This window comes from Cervus canadensis, chromosome 4 (genome assembly GCF_019320065.1).
Source record: "Cervus canadensis isolate Bull #8, Minnesota chromosome 4, ASM1932006v1, whole genome shotgun sequence".
NCBI lineage: Eukaryota > Metazoa > Chordata > Mammalia > Artiodactyla > Cervidae > Cervus > Cervus canadensis.
Genome location: NC_057389.1, coordinates 55,039,236 through 55,056,645, shown reverse-complemented (window position 1 = coordinate 55,056,645; position 17,410 = coordinate 55,039,236). Strand labels below are relative to the sequence as shown.

At 39.6% G+C, this 17,410-nt stretch overlaps 1 long non-coding RNA gene across 1 annotated transcript; it reads left to right on the top strand.

Moving 5' to 3' along the window:
• The first annotated feature begins 147 nt into the window (after positions 1-147).
• Positions 148-13,384, top strand: LOC122439772. The gene is made up of 4 exons (XR_006268991.1): positions 148-287; positions 5,819-5,948; positions 9,469-9,670; positions 13,343-13,384. It is a non-coding gene; the product is annotated as an uncharacterized LOC122439772 (long non-coding RNA).
• The last annotated feature ends 4,026 nt before the right edge of the window (positions 13,385-17,410 follow it).

Sequence of the window (17,410 nt, the reverse complement as noted above, 5' to 3'; positions counted from 1 at the left end):
ACCTCTTTTTGACCTTCAGTAGAGTAGGAGTTAAATGAAGCCTGTCCTGTTCTCTTTTGTATACCCCTTACCTAGTACAGTGCCTGGCACGTAATGGATGCTCAATTTAATATTCATTGAATTTGTATTGAATGGTTACAGCGCAGTTCTCTGGGTCTTGACAAGAACATAGAAGCCTACTGAATTCCTATGGACTGAATGAGAGAAAGATGATTAAGCGGAAGGAGACCACCTCATCATCTGCACTCGGAGAAGCACTGGTCCTTCTGTTATTCCCCGTGTTTCAGGTAAACACCAAAGGAAAAACTCTTATCCTCTTGTATAATTCTAGAATAAATTGTTTTCCTCTCTTGGCAGGTGTTTCCAAATAGATACCCTGCCTGTTTAGAGGCAGGAAAAAGGGAAACCACCTTATTTGAGGACAGAGAGTGTCATCTTGGTAGTTGTGAAATAGTGTTTGGAAGCTAGATTCTTCTAGACTACTAAGGTATGATTTCCCAGAAATTCCTAAGATCCCTGAGGGAAAATGGCAAAGGTCTTTGATGTCATGGCAACAATCGAGATGACAGAATTGGGAATAACATCAGGGTGAACTTGTCATCTGGAGAGAGAAGAAAAAAGCAGTAGGTACAACATTTGGGATAAGAAGATTTGAGCTTGAACAAAGGGTACTGGGTGGTGTTGGGTGGTGGCCAGAGGCCAGCCATTTGGCAGTGGGCTTTGCAAGCCTGGGGACAGAAGTGGCTTCCATCCAGTACTGCCTTTACTTATTAAAACAAACAATTGACAGAGTAGAAAGAGCCTGCTGCAGGTGAATACAGTAAACAGGAAGTATCCATGGGAAGCAGTGAGGGCTACAATCTAGTGGATATTAGAACTTAGGACTTTCTGAGTTCATTGAGTTCAGGTGATGAATAGAGCTTTAGGACACAAAGTAGAAATAGAGAGTGAGGCTGATAGAGAAGATGACAAAAGGCTGATCTGAGAATGCTGAGCATAGTGTGGGCTGTGTTCATAGGATGCTTGCCAAAGGAAGTAACTTTGACTTTAGACAGTTGACTCCATTTTCAGGGGATGAAGCAGAAAGAAGAAAGATGGAATTTTGTCTCTCATGTAGACTTTTTGGTTTCAAATGGTGGGAAAGCTAACAAAATGTTGCCAGAGTTTAAAAAGGGAATTTATTGCTTCACATAATTGAGATGCCCAGATCTAGGATTTCAAGCATCTTTAATTTTTTTTAAAGATTTATTTATTTTTCGTTGTACTGGGTCTTTGTGGCTGCACATGGGCTTTCTATACTTGGAGTGAGTGGGGGCTACTCTTTGATGTGGTGTGCGGGCTTTTCATGGTGGTGGCTTCTCTTGTTGCAGAGCATGGGCTCTAGGCGTGCGGGCTTAAGTAGTTGCAGTGCATGGGCCTAGTTGCCCTATGGCACGTGGAATCTTCCTGGAGCAGAAATCAAACCCATGTTCCCTGCATTGGCAGGTAAATTCTTAACCATTTGACCACCACCAATAGTGTCTTTAGTAACTTTTAGTCTTTCTTCATCTCTCAATTCCTCTTTCCTCTATATTGGCCCTCCCTATGACCAGCTCCTAGTATATACCCATCCAGCATTAAGTTCAGTAAAGAGTTTATTTGGCCTATTTTCTCTAGCAAGTGCAAGGATCCTATTTCATTGCTTTTGATTGGTCATGTGAACATCCTTCAAACCCAGGGATTGCAATGTTTTACTGATCAACTCTGAGTCACATTCCCTCTCCTTGAAGTCTGGTGCAGTCGGCTCCAACCAGATTACTTGGACTAGATATGGGGAAGAAGTGGTTCCCTAAGAAAAACTCAGATACCATCATCATAAGACTCAGTATGGATGCTGGGTAGGCGAAACAAAATAAAATGAAAATAAAAACCAGATGACAGACATCTACAACCAATAATCTACACACTCACATAAAATTGAACTGGAAGCTACCATCTATCATCAGCACATGAATATATTATTAACTAAATGCTATCATCAGGTCTTAGATATTCAATTGTTCTCATACTGATAGAATTTTATCCTCTGGTTTAAATCAGCATTAGGTATTACATTTAGATCTTTAATCCATTTTGAGTTTATTTTTGTGTATGGTGTTAGAAAGTGTTCTAGTTTCATTCTTTTACAAGTGGTTGACCAGTTTTCCCAGCACCACTTGTTAAAGAGGTTGTCTTTTTTCCATTGTATATTCTTGCCTCCTTTGTCGAAGATAAGGTGTCCGTAGGTACGTGGATTTATCTCTGGGCTTTCTATTTTGTGCCACTGATCTATATTTCTGTCTTTGTGCCAGTACCATACTGTCTTGATGACTGTGGCTTTGTAGTAGAGCCTGAAGTCAGGCAGTTTGATTCCTCCAGTTCCCTTCTTCTTTCTCAAGATTGCTTTGGCTATTTGAGGTTTTTTGTATTTCCATACAAACTGTGAAATTATTTGTTCTAGTTCTGTGAAGAATACCATTGGTAGCTTGATAGGGATTGCATTGAAAATGGATTAAAGATCTAAATGTAAGACCAGAAACTATAAAACTCCTAGAGGAGAACATAGGCAAAATACTCTCCAACATAAGTCACAGCAAGATCCTCTATGACCCACCTCCCAGAATACTGGAAATAAAAGCAAAACTAAACAAATGGGACCTAATGAAACTTAATATCTTTTGCACAACAAAGGAAACTATAAGCAAGGTGAAAAGACAGCCTTCAGAATGGGAGAAAATAATAGCAAATGAAAAAACAGACAAAGGATTAATCTAAAAAATATACAAGCAACTCCTGCAGCTCAATTCCAGAAAAATAAATGACCCAATCAAAAAATGAGCCAAAGATCTAAACAGACATTTCTCCAAAGAAGACATACAGATGGCTAACAAACACATGAAAAGATGCTCAACATCATTCATTATCAGAGAAATGCAAATCAAAACCACAATGAGGTACCATTACACGCCAGTCAGGATGGCTGCTATCCAACAGTCTACAAGCAATAAATGCTGGAGAGAGTGTGGAGAAAAGGGGACCCTCTTACACTGTTGGTGGGAATGCAAACTAGTACAGCCACTATGGAGAACAGTGTGGAGAATCCTTAAAAAACTGGGAATAGAACTGCCATATGACCCAGCAATCCCACTCCTGGGCATACACACCAAGGAAACCAGATCTGAAAGAGACACGTGTACCCCAATGTTCATTGCAACACTGTTTATAATAGCCAGGACATGGAAGCAACCTAGATGTCCATCAGCAGATGAATGGATAAGGAAGATGTGGTACATATACACTATGGAATATTACTCAGCCATTAAAAAGAATTTATTTGAATCAGTTCTAATGAGATGGATGAAACTGGAGCCCATTATACACAGTGAAGTAAGCCAGAAAGATAAAGACCAATACAGTATACTAACGCATATATATGGAATTTAAAAAGATGGTAATGATAACCCTATATGCAAAACAGAAAAAGAGACACAGATGTACAGAACAGACTTTTAGACTCTGTGGGAGAAGGCAAGGGTGCGATGTTCACAGAGAACAGCATTGAAACAAGTATACTATCAAGGGTGAAACAGATCACCAGCCCAGGTTGGATGCATGAGACAAGTGCTCAGGGCTGGTGCACTGGGAAGACCCAGAGGGATGGGATGGAGAGGGAGGCGGTGGGTAGGGGGGGATCGGGATGGGGAACACATGTAAATCCATGGCTGATTCATGTTATTGTATGGCAAAAACCACTACAAAATAAATAAATAAATAAAAGAAAAAAGAAAAGAAAAAAAATAAACTAAATAAATCAGCCTTAGATTTATTTATTTATTTATTATTTATTTATTTAGAGATAGACAAAAAAAGATCTTTACAACCCATATGATCACAATGGTATGAGCACTCACCTAGAGCCAGACATCCTGGAGAGCAAAGTCGAGTGGTCCTTAGGAAGCATCATTACGAACAAAGCTAGTGAAGGTGATGAAATTCCAGTTGAGCTATTTCAAATCCTAAAAGATGATGCTGTGAAAGTGCTGCACTCAATATGCCAGCAAATTTGGAAAACTCAGCAGTGGCCACAGGACTGGAAAAGGTCAGTTTACATTCCAATCCCAAAGAAAGGCAATGCCAAAGAACGCTCAAACTACCACACAATTGCACTCATCTTACACACTAATAAAGTAATGCTCAAAATTCTTCAAGCCAGGCTTCAGTAATACATGGACCGTGAACTTCCAGATGTTCAAACTGGGTTTAGAAAAGGTGGAGGAACCAGAGGTCAAATTGCCAACATCCGCTGGATCATCAAAAAAGCAAGAGAGTTCCAGAAAAACATCTATTTCTGCTTTATTGGTTATGCCAAAACCTTTGACTGTGTGGATCACAACAAACTGTGGAAAATTCTTCAAGAGATGGGAATACCAGACCACCTGACCTTCTTCTTGAGAAATCTGTATGCAGGTCAAGAAGCAACAGTTAGAACTGGACATGGAACAACAGACTGGTTCCAAATTGGGAAAGGAGTATGTCAAGGCTGTATATTGTCACAGTGCTGATTTAACTTACATGCAGCATACATCATGCAAAATACTAGGCTGGATGAAGCACAAGCTGGAATCAAGATTGCTTGGAGAAATATCAATAACCTCAGATATGCAGATGACACCACCCTTATGGCGGAAAGCGAAGAAGAACTAAAAAGCCTCTTGATGAAAGTGAAAGAGGAGAGTGAAAAAGTTGGCTTAAAACTCAACATTCAGAAAACTAAGATTATGGCATCTGGTCCCATCACTTCATGGTAAATAGACGGGGAAACAGTGGCAGACTTTATTTTGGGGTGGGGTGGGGGGCTCCCAAATCACTGCAGATGGTGATTGCATCCATGAAATTAAAAGATGCTTGCTCCTTGGAAGAAAAATTATTACCAACCTAGACAGCATATTAAAAAGCAGAGACATTACTTTGCCAACAAAGGTCCATCTAGTCAAAGCTATGGTTTTTCCAGTGGTCATGTATGGATGTGAGAGTTGGCCTATAAAGAAAGCTGAACACCAAAGAATTGATGGCTCTGAACTGTGGTGTTGGAGAAGGCTCTTGACAGTCCCTTGGACAGCAGAGATCCAACCAGTCCATCCTAAAGGAAATCAGTCCTGAATATTTATTGGAAGGACTGATGCTGAAGCTGAAACTCTAATCCTTTGGCCAGCTAATGTGAAGAACTGACTCATTTGAAAAGACCTTGATGCTGGGAAAGATTGAAGGCAAGAGGGGTAGGGGATGACAGAGGATGAGATGGTTGGATGGCATCATCGACTCAATGGACATGAGTTTGAGTAAACTCTGGGAGTTGGTGATGGACAGGGATGGCCTGGTGTGCTGTAGTCCATGGGGTCGCAAAGAGTCAGACACAACTGAATGACTGAGGGAGTTAACACCATGGACAGAAAATAATCATCATAAATGGGGAAAAACATTATCCAAAGTGATTTAAAGCAAAAGCACAGAATAGCATAAACTTAGTAATTAAATTTGGTGATTGGAAATGCAACTACTGCCGAGTAGCCCTTGGATTACAAGGTGACAAAACTCTAGAAAACAAGAAATGCTCATTCTTACTTAGATTTGTCTTAAGACATGTTTCACTTTCAACTTAGAGATAATTCATGAAGTCCTTCTAATATTCAATAATGTGTGTGTACTTGGGTCCTATGTCTACCTCACTTTATGTCCATGACACCATACCCCTCTAGTCCTCCACATCTCTGACTTTTCCATTTCTGTATCCTTTATCCAGGCCCGAACCATTGGTATTTTCTAGAGCTTCATCATTGATTCCCAGCTCTTCTCTTCTTACAAAGTCTCGCAGAGTAGCTCTTCATCCATGCTTTTCAACAGATGCCCAAGGACAGCATCCTTTGTGCCAGGTACAGTACCAACCATCCTTGAAGGATCATCCCACAAGCTAATCACACCCAACTCTCTGAAGTCCAGACCTCTCCTTTCAGATTCAAACTTGGACCTTCACATGGTAGGTACTTTATAAAGAATTCTTGATCAATGAATAAATGAATGAATGCTTTTCCCTTAATGTTGCAAGTTCAGCATACATCACAATGAAATCTTCTTCATGCCTGATCCTGTTCCTACTTATATTTGGTAATACCCTCAGAGATAGAAACCTCAGGTTTATGCTTGCCACCTCCTTCTTGGCTCCTTCACACTCAGTTCAGTTCAGTTCAGTCACTCAGTCACGTCCAACTCTTTGTGACCCCATGAATCGCAGCATGCTAGGCCTCCCTGTCCATTACCAACTCCTGGAGTCCACCCAGACCCATGTCCATCGAGTTGGTGATGCCATCCAGCCATCTAATCCTCTGTCATCCCCTTCTCCTCCTGCCTTCAATCTTTCCCAGAATCAGGGTCTTTTCAAATGAGTCAGCTCTTCACTTCAGGTGGCGAAAGTATTGGAGTTTCAGCTTCAACATCAGTCCTTCCAGTGAACACCCAGGACTGATCTCCCTTAGGATGGACTGGTTGGATCTCCTTGCTGTCCAAGGGACTGTCAAGAGCCTTCTCCAACACCACAGTTCAAAACCATCAATTCTTCGGTGCTCAGTTTTCTTTATAGGCCAACTCTCACATCCATACATGACCACTGGAAAAACCATAGCCTTGACTAGATGGACCTTTGTTGGTAAAGTAATGTCTCTGCTTTTTAATATGCTGTCTAGGTTGGTCATGACTTTTCTTCCAAGGAGTAAGCGTCTTTTAATTTCATGGCTGCAGTCGCCATTTGCAGTGATTTTGGATTCCTTGATTTTGGATTTTTGATTCCTTCACACTAAGTTCTACTAATTTTAACTCAATATTTCTTCTACTTTGTCTCCTTCTCCTTCATCTCCACTCCTCCTGTCCTAATTCAGACTTGTAGCACCTTCTACTTGGATGCTGCCACAGCCTCCCTACTCATCTGTCTGCCTCTAAATGTATCCATATAGCATCACACTCTCCTCTTCAGTGACTCTCTGTTTCCTATGAACAAAGCTCATACTCCTTAAAATGCCAAATAAAGTTCCCTGTGCCCTGCTCTCTGCCTCTCTTTCCAGTCTCATCTTAAAGATGGCTTGGCTCGAATGTTTGTTATTTCTTGCACACCAGCACCCAGATTCATGGCTTTGCTCATGCTCTACTTCCTGTCTGGAATATGACCTACCCGGTATTCCCATTTCTTTTTTTTTTTTTTTTTTCCAGTATTCCCATTTCTGCACATCATTTTGCTTCCAATGAGATATCATATCCTCTAGAAAACATTGTCAGGCTTCTTTAGACTTATCTGGGTGCCCTCTAGCTGGCTTTCATAGCATGGTGGCCATCCCTCCATCATTACACTATTAACATCAAATCCTCTTGCTGCAACCTAAACTCCTGTGTGAGTTCCTTGAAGATACGGGCATGTCTTGTTCATCCTTGACTCCTCAATGCCTACCCACTACCTGAAACACAGTAGGATTTCATGTGTGCTGAAGGACTGCATTTTAAGTGGAGCAGGTATATTAGCCTTGGTATTTTTATAGTGTGAAAAAAGCACTCCATAAAATACTAAAAGCTAGAGGATATGCTCTCCAAGACCGAGATCAAGAGTTAACAGTAGAAACTTAGAGGTAATCTAATTTGCATTTTCTGGCCCAAAAGATTAACTCCAGGCAAATACTAAAGACCCTAAAATATTAATATTTATGCTGATTTCATACCATGGGATCAGGGAATGGCAGATTAAAAAAAATCAGATATTTCTCTAACTTAAATAGTTTATTTACTTATAGTCAGACATTTTAAACCTTTTCCTGAATTTTCAGACTAATACTTTCTAAATTAATCTGAAATCCATTCAGATTGTCCACCAGTTGTAGCAGAGTGAATTGTGGGGAAAAGATGGAAATAAGATGAGAAGAGGTATTCTGGCTCAGATCATGCTTTTGCTTTTACTTTGGTAAGATGGAAAACTGTTGGAGAGTTTTGATTAGAGGAGATTATTGATGAAATTTTATACTCTGATAGGATCACTCTGGCTGCTTGGAAGAGGCTTTAACTATATATAGGCAGCATGGGCAGAAGCCAAGAGACTAGTTTTAGAACTGTTGTGATTCTAGGAAAAAGATGATGGTGACTTGGACCAGGGTGGTAGCCAAGAGGCAGAAAAGTAGTCAGATTATAGGTGTATATCAAAGACTCAGCCAAAAGAATTTGCCGGTAATTGGATATGGATTGTAGAGAGGGAAAAAATGGAAAATTCCAAGGATTTGGGGTTGAACAACTGCAAGAATGGATTTGCTATTAGGGCGAGCAGGTTTAGGGGTAAAAATCAGGAGTTCAGTTCTGGTCCCTTTTTCAGTTTATGTCTGTTAGGTGTACAAGGGGGGAATACTGAACAGCTGAGTTGGGGGTACCTATCTGGAGTTCAGAAGGGAGATCAAAGGGAGGATAGATACTTGGAGGTTTTAGCCTACAGATGGTATTTGCAGACATAAGGCAGGTAGGGGTCATCTAGGAAGTGTGTAAGGAATAGAGGTTTGAGGACCAACTTGGAGTGGTCTGGTGTTCAGAAGTTGGGAAAATGAGGAGGAATCAGCAAAGGAGGCCAAGGTGGAGGGACCAATGAGAATAGAGATCCAAGAAGCAGTGAGTGGGTGGTGACCCAGAGGTCAAGTGAAGAAAGATTATTGTGCCTGAAATAAAAAACAACCTACCAAGTTCTAATTTACCCTAAGTCTCAGTGGATAGTGTCTTTTTGCATATGTACACGTGTGTGTGTGTGTGTGTGTGTGTGTGTATAATTTTTTGGCTTGAGGTCACGCAGCTACCATTTATTTCCTTTGTTCCCCACCCCTATCCCCCCCACAACCCCCTGCAGGGATTCTGAGTCCCATGTAGTTGTGGACTTCATTACTGAGTCTATGTGGTCATGAATTTTACTAGTTCTCTTTTCCTCTTACGGTAACTGCAAGATCAGTTCACCTTCGTTTCTACACTTCTAGGGAAAATCTAAAGCCCTGAGCACCTGCTGGGGCTTCCCATTCATAAAATCATTCATTCATTCACCAAATAGTTACTGGGAACTGACAATACACAGGCACTGTTCTAGGCCCTGGATTTATAGCTGTGAACCCCTGAGTCCCAGCGCTGTCTAGGCCAACAAAGAGCTTACATTCTAGCAGAGGGGATAGGAGTGGGAGAGAGGGGGATAATGTGTGTGGGGTCAACAAATAAACAAAATAGCTTCCAATTGTTATGTCTACACTGAAGGAAATAATCAGGAGTCTGAGACGTAGAATAACAGTGCAGACTAAGTTTGGGGACTATTTTCCACCAGGACAGCCGGGAAGCTTCTCTAAACTCTAATATCCTGATGGTTCCAAAGTAACCAGCAAATCTATTTCTTTTTAGAGTCCTGAACTGAACTTGAAGCTCTTGTTAGAACAAGGGAGGAAGCCTACCTCTAGTTCCATCTTCACGTGAGCATCTGCCCTTGACAGTTTACAGGAGTAGGCTGAAAAATCAGTTCTTTTACAATTTTATGTAACATCTGCCAGAAGAAACAGAAGATTATAAAAATGAGACTTATCAAAGTTCATCTTCCAACAAAGAGGTTAGTAACCATTTAATTTTTAATACTTATCTATTTATTTGGCTATACCAGGTCTTAGTTGCGGCATGTGGGATCTAGTGTCCTGACCAGAGATTGAACCCTGGCCTTGGGAGTGCGAAGTCTTAGCCACTGAACCACCAGGGAAGTCCCTGCTGCTGCTGCTGCTGCTAAGTCTCTTCAGTCGTGTCCGACTCTGTGCGACCCCATAGACAGCAGCCCACCAGGCTCCCCATCCCTGGGATTCTCCAGGCAAGAACACTGGAATTGGTTGCCATTTCCTTCTCTAATGCATGAAAGTGAAAAGTGAAAGTGAAGTCTCTCAGTTGTGTCCGACTCTTAGCAACCCCATGGACTGCAGCCTACCAGGCTCCTCCGTCCATGGGATTTTCCTAGTTACCATTTAATTTAGCTAAAATTTTCTGGGGAACACTTAATACAGTGCAGACACTGGTCTAAGTAAGCTTTTAATATGCATCCTAACATTTAATCTTCACAAAATTCCTTGAGGTTGATACTATTATTATCCCCATTTTACACTTAAAACTCTTGAGGCTTGGATGAACTACCTCACTGTCTAAGGTCACACAGTCAGCAAGTGGCAGGACTTCAGTTAAAACCCATGTCTGTCCAGTGTTCAAGATTTTGCTTGCGGCATAACTTTGAAAAAGATGATTTGAAGACATTCTTAACTAGATTTTAAGTACTACAATCCTTATCTTCATAAAAGTTTGTTAGATAAGAAAGAAAATTACAAGCTTTGAGGTGCTCCATAGTTGAATAATCTTTGGGATATTTCAGTGACAAACTTGTTTTAAGCGGTGTCAAGCAAATTCCATCCTAAAGTGAAAGTATGTCAGTTGGTGATTTCAAGTTTGAAAAAGCCCTACATTGTCTTTCAGGAATGCTATGAATAGAAATTGAAGGGAACTATTTGAACTAATAAAGATAATATTTTTGGTAGGACATCAGATATTTAGGTCTTATTTCTTACTTAGCTCATTTAAAACCCACAAATTGAATATTTTTTAGCAGGTATGGTAAATTGTGAGGTTTTTAAAGTTCACATAATAGAAATTATAGTTATAATTTATTGAGCATTCATTGTGTGCCCCTTCAGTGTACTGTGTATATTATTTCATTTGTTCTTAACTATACTTTTATGAGATATTTTCAATGCTATTTAAAAGATGAAGACATTGGGTCTCAGTTAAGTAACAGATTCAAAACTATGTATCAAAGCCAGCATTAAAATCTAGGGATGGAAACCCCATGTTTTTTTCTTACAAGATCTTATTTCTTATTCAGGTTTCAGAAGGTATCTTTTCTTATTAGACTGTTTTCATTCTTTAAATAAGTGACCTTTGGGAAGTATCTTTATTCTCTAGTATTCAGTTTCCTTGCCTTTAAAACAGTGTGATTGCACTGGATGTTTTCCATAATCTCTTTTCGTTCTAAAGCTCCATGGTTCTGTGACTCCATAAATAGCTCAGTTCAAAGATAATTCAATGGTGTTCAATGGGACTTCTGATTTTATTTTTTCAATTAAAAAAAAATTGAAAACAGTAGGAAATTATATCTTTTAAATCAATTTAGTAGATCTGTCTACTATTTTCTCTTTTATACACATGGATATACTATTTGACCCTTCTTTGTTGCAAAATGTTTCCTCCTTGTCATTTATAATACTTTATCAGTAACAATAGCCCTAAAAAATAGATTCCAATTGCTTTCACCAACTTATAGCTAGGGAAACAGGTTATTCCAGTGCTTTAGTTTGGGTTTTCTGAGGTCGTGGTCACTCAGTGATAAGGAAGGATTGGGACCTACGTCACTGAAATTTCTAGTTTTACTCTGTTTAGTCACTCATTCTTGCATTTGATTAGTCCAGAGGTCAGTATCCTATGGCTGGTGGGACATATTTCCAAATTTTAATTTCCCAAAGGATGTTTAAAAAGACTATAGCTACTATCTTTGCTTATCACTAAAAAAAAAAATGAGTATACTAATACCAAATATGTGGGAAGGACATATCTCAAAAAGCACTTATTTAAATGGAATACATGTAGCTTCATAAAAAATTCATTTTTTTTTTCATTTCATGACAGAACACAGAAAACTTCATTCTAGGCAGGTCCAGGTCATCAGGCCAGCTTTGGAAAGCAGAGGGGTAGTTCACACTGTTCCTTTTTTAGACAAAACAACCTTTTAAAAATGTCTAGTTTGTACATGGAAAAATGCTAGTATTTTAATTTGAGAATATTACAGCCTCAAGTTTTATAAGTAAAATTTTTCTACACATGAGTTTTGGGTAATAGAAATTTAACAATGGGAAATTCTGGAAAAGAAATACAAAGGAAGTAAGGAAGAAAATGAGAGAAATCTGCCATCATCCACTGTTGTAGAAAGAGCAGATATTATATCCTCTTTGCCCTGTGCTTAGTATTGATTTTTCATACTGGCTTCTCCCTAGAAAAAAGTGATGGAATAATTTTCTCTCTTGAAATATTGCCCTCTGCCCCAATAGTGCCACCTTCAATAGACCCAGGAACCCACTAAAAACCACATCACCTCAAAACCAGAGTCACCTAACAGAATGTGAATTCATGTGGAGGAAAAGTCCATCCATTAATAAGGTTTTAAAGTTGGATATGATAGCTTTCTAATTGCTTTAGAAAGTTTATTTATTTCCCATGACAAAATTTCTATTTTGCAGCCACTGAATGGCAACCAGAAGACTAGCAATTAACCCTTTCTCCTTTTTCCTATTCTGTTGTCTATGATATTGTTCATTTTCTGAATGTATTTCCTAGAGCACTATGTGGGATGTAACATTGGGGGAAAAAACAGGATTCTGTGTTCCAAGAAATATGGGAAATACTGGGTTAGACAAAATATCACAGTATTATTTACTTCAGGGCTTCTCAGGACCTCTAATATGTTGAGGTGTCCAAGGTAAGAGAAACCCAAGTAAGATGGTAGGTGTTGCAAGAGGGCATCAGAGGGCAGACACACTGAAACCATAATCACAGAAAACTAGCCAATCTGATCACATGGACCACAGTCTTGTCCAACTCAGTGAAACTAAACCATGCCGTGTGGGGCCACCCAAGACGGACGGGTCATGGTGGAAGGTCTGACAGAATGTGGTCCACTGGAGAAGGGAATGGCAAACCACTTCAGTATTCTTGCCTTGAGAACCCCATGAACAATACAAAAAGGCAAAATGATAGGATACTGAAAGAGAAACTCCCCAGGTTGGTAGGTGCCCAATATGCTACCGGAGATCAGTGGAAAAATAACTCCAGAAAGAATGAAGGGATGGAGCCAAAGCAAAAACAATACCCAGTTGTGGATGTGACTGGTGATAGAAGCAAGGTCTGATGCTGTAAAGAGCAATATTGCATAGGAACCTGGAATGTTAGGTCCATGAATCAAGGCAAATTGGAAGTGGTCAAACAGGAGATGGCAAGAGTGAATGTCGCCATTCTAGGAATCAGGGAACTAAAATGGACTGGAATGGGTGAATTTAACTCAGATGACCATTATATCTACTACTGTGGGCAGGAATCCCTTACAAGAAATGGGGTAGCCATCATAGTCAACAAAAGAGTCCAAAATACGGTACTTGGATGCAATCTCAAGAATGACAGAATGATTTCTGTTCGTTTCCAGGGCAAACCATTCAGTGTCATGGTAATCCAAGCCTATGCCCCAACCAGTAACACTGAAGAAGATGAAGTTGAATGGTTCTATGAACACCTACAAGACCTTTTAGAACTATAACCCAAAAAAAGATGTCCTTTTCATTATAGAGGACTGGAATGCATAAGTAGGAAGTCAAGAAATACCTGGAGTGACAGACAAATTTGGCCTTGTAGTACAGAATGAAGCAGGGCAAAGGCTAATAGAGTTTTGCCAAGAGAACACACTGGTCATAGCAAACCCCCTCTTCCAACAACACAAGAGAAGACTCTACACATGGATATCACCAGATGATCAACACCAAAATCAGACTGATTATATTCTTTGCAGCCAATGATGGAGGAGCTGTATATAGTCAGCAAAAACAAGACCAGGGGCTGACTATGGCTCAGATCATGAACTCCTTATTGCCAAATTCAGACTTAAATTGAAGGAAGTAGGGAAAACTACTAGACCATTCAGGTATGACCTAAATCAAATCCTTATGACTATACAGTGGAAGTGAGAAATAGATTTAAGGGACTAGAACTGATAGACAGAGTGCCTGATGATCTATGGATGGATGTTCGTGACATTCTACAGGAGACAGGGATCAAGACCATATCCATGGACGAGAAATGCAAAAAGTCAAAATGGTTGTCTGAGGAGGCCTTACAAACAACTGTGAAAAGAAGAGACGTGAAAAGCAAAGGAGAAAAAGAAAGATATTCCCATTTGAATGCAGAGTTCCAAAGAATAGCCAGGAGAGATAAGAAAGCCTTCCTCAGCAAGCAATGCAAAGAAATAGAGGAAAACAACAGAATGGGAAAGACTAGAGACCACTTCAAGAAAATTAAAGATACCAAGGGAACATTTCATGCAAAGATGGGTTCGATAAAGGACAGAAATGGTATAGACCTAACAGAAGCAGATGATATTAAGAAAAGGTGGCAAGAATACACAGAAGAACTGTACAAAAAAGATCTTCATGACCCAGATAATCACGATGGTATGAGCACTCACCTAGAGCCAGACATCCTGGAATGTGAAGTCAAGTGGGCCTTAGAAAGCATCATTACGAACAAAGCTAGTGGAGGTGATGGAATTCCAGTTGAGCTATTTCAAATCCTGAAAGATGATGCTATGAAAGTGCTGCACTCAATATGCCATCAAATTTGGAAAACTCAGCAGTGGCCACAGGACATGGAAAAGGTCAGTTTTCATTCCAATCCCTAAGAAAGGCAATGCCAAAGAATGCTCAAACTATCACACAATTTCACTCATCTCACACGCTAGTAAAGTAATGCTCAAAATTCTCCAAGCTAGGCTTCAGCAACACGTGAACCGTGAACTTCCAGATGTTCAAGCTGGATTTAGAAAAGGCAGAGGAACCAGAGGTCAAATTGCCAACATCTGCTGGATCATCGAAAAAGCAAGAGAGTTCCAGAAAAACATCTATTTCTGCTTTATTGACTACGTCAAAGCCTTCGACTGTGTGGATCACAATAAACTGTGGAAAATTCTGAAAGAGATGGGAATACCAGACCACCTGACCTGCCTCTTGAGAAACCTATATGCAGGTCAGGAAGCAATAGAACTGACTCGTTCCAAATAGAAATAGGAGTATGTCAAGGCTGTATATTGTCACTCTGCTTATTTAACTTATATGCAGAGTGCATCATGAGAAATGCTGGGCTAGAAGAAGCACAAGCTGGAATCAAGATTGCTGGGAGAAATATCAATAACCTCAGATATGCAGATGGCACCACCCTTATGGCAGAAAGTGAAGAGGAACTAAAAAGCCTCTTGATGAAAGTGAAAGAGGAGAGTGAAAAAGTTGGCTTAAAGCTCAACATTCAGAAAACTAAGATCATGACATCTGGTCCCATCACTTCATGGCAAATAGATGGGGAAACAGCGACAAACTTTATTTTTCTGGGCTCGAAAATCACTACAGATGGTGATTGCAGCCATGAAATTAAAAGACGCTTACTCCTTGGAAGGAAAGTTATGACCAACCTAGATAGCATATTAAAAAGTAGAGACATTACTTTGCCATCAAAGGTCCGTCTAGTCAAGGCTATGGTTTTTTCAGTGGTCATGTATGGATGTGAGAGTTGGACTATAAAGAATGCTGAGCACCGAAGAATTGATGCTTTTGAACTGTGGTGTTGGAGAAGACTCTTGAGAGTCCCTTGGACTGCAAGGAGATCCAACCAGTCCATCCTAAATGAGATCAGTCCTGGGTGTTCATTGGAAGGACTGATGCTGAAGCTGAAACTCCAATACTTTAGCCACCTCATGCGAAGAGTTGACTCATTGGAAAAGACCCTGATGCTGGGAGGGGTTGGGGACAGGAGAAGGGGACGACAGAGGATGAGATGGCTTGATGGCACCACTGACTCAATGGACATGAGTTTGAGTAAACTCCAGGAGTTGGTGATGGACAGGGAGGCCTGGCGGGCTGTGATTCATGGGTTCGCAAAGAGTAGGACATGACTGAGTGACTGAACTGAACTGAACATTTAAAGTATACACATGTATGGGAAGATCCAGAGGCAAGAAAGATAGCAAATGTATGAGGGCTGCTTCAATTTAAGTTATTTTTCGTAAGTAAGCTGATTCATTTTGTCATTTTAGTAGCAACAATGGTAAGAAATAGGCCAGTTACTTTTATTGACCCGAATAACCCTGAGTACGTAGTGAAATTGTATTTTGACACTTTTCTGGTATCATCTCAGCTTTTGAATAAGTTTATTTTTATTAATGGATTATTGTTTTTCTTAAATATTGTTTTTTTATTGTTTCTTATTTAATATTCAATCCTGCCCATAAATCAGATACTACCTTTACCATAAATGCTTCAGAAAACATTCTTATAAACTTGACCAAAGAGGTAAAAGATTTATATTCTGAGAACTATAAAACACTGATAAAGGATACAGAATATGATTCAAAGAAAAGGAAGATATCCCATAGTCTTAGATTAGAGGAATTAACATTGTTAAAATGGTCATACTACCCAAAGCAATCTACAGATCTAATGCAATCCCTGTACATTTACCCATGACATTTTACATAGAACTAGAACAAAGAATCCTAAAATTCATATGGAACTGTAAAAGACCCAGAATTGCCTAAGCAATTCTGAAGGAAAGATACCAAGCTGGAGGCATAACACTCTCAGACTTCAGACAATACTACAAGCTATAGTAATCGAAACCACATGGTATTGACACTAAAACAAATACATGGATCAATGGAATAGAACAGAGAGCCAGAAATAAGCCCAACCCGTACACCTAGCGTTAGTTAATCTGCAAGAAAGGAGGCAAGAATTTACAATGGGAAAAAGTCTCTTCAGCAGATGATGTTGGGAAAGCTGGATAGCTGCATGTGAATCAATGAAGTTAGAACACATCTTCATACTATATACAAAAATAAACTCAAAATGACTTAAAGACTTAAATATAAGACATAATAAAATTCCTGGAAGAGAGCATAGGCAAAACATTCTCTTATATAAATTATACAAAGTCAGTATTTTAAGGCAATAGAAATAAAAGTGAAAATTACAATCTAATTAAATATATAAGCTTTTGCACAGCAAAGGAAACTATAAACAAGATGAAAATACAACCTATGAACTAGGAGAAAGCATTTACAAATGATGCAACTGAAAGGGCTTAATTTCTAAAATATACAAACAGCTCATACAACTCAATAGTTATAAACAACAGCAACAAAACAACCCAATCAAAAAAGTGGGTGGATAGAAGACTTAAATAGACATTTCTCCAAAGAAGACATACAGATGGCCAATGGGTACATGGAAAGATGCTCAACATCACTGATTATTAGAGAAATGCAAATCAAAACTGCAGTGAGTTACCACCTCACATCATTCAGAATGTCCATCATTAAGAAGTCTACAAATAACAAATGCTGGAGATGGTGTGGCAAAAAGGAGCCCTCCTGCATTGTTGGTAGGAATGTAAATTGGTGCACCTGGTGCAGCAACTATGGAAAGCAGTATGAAGATTCCTCAAAAACTAAAAC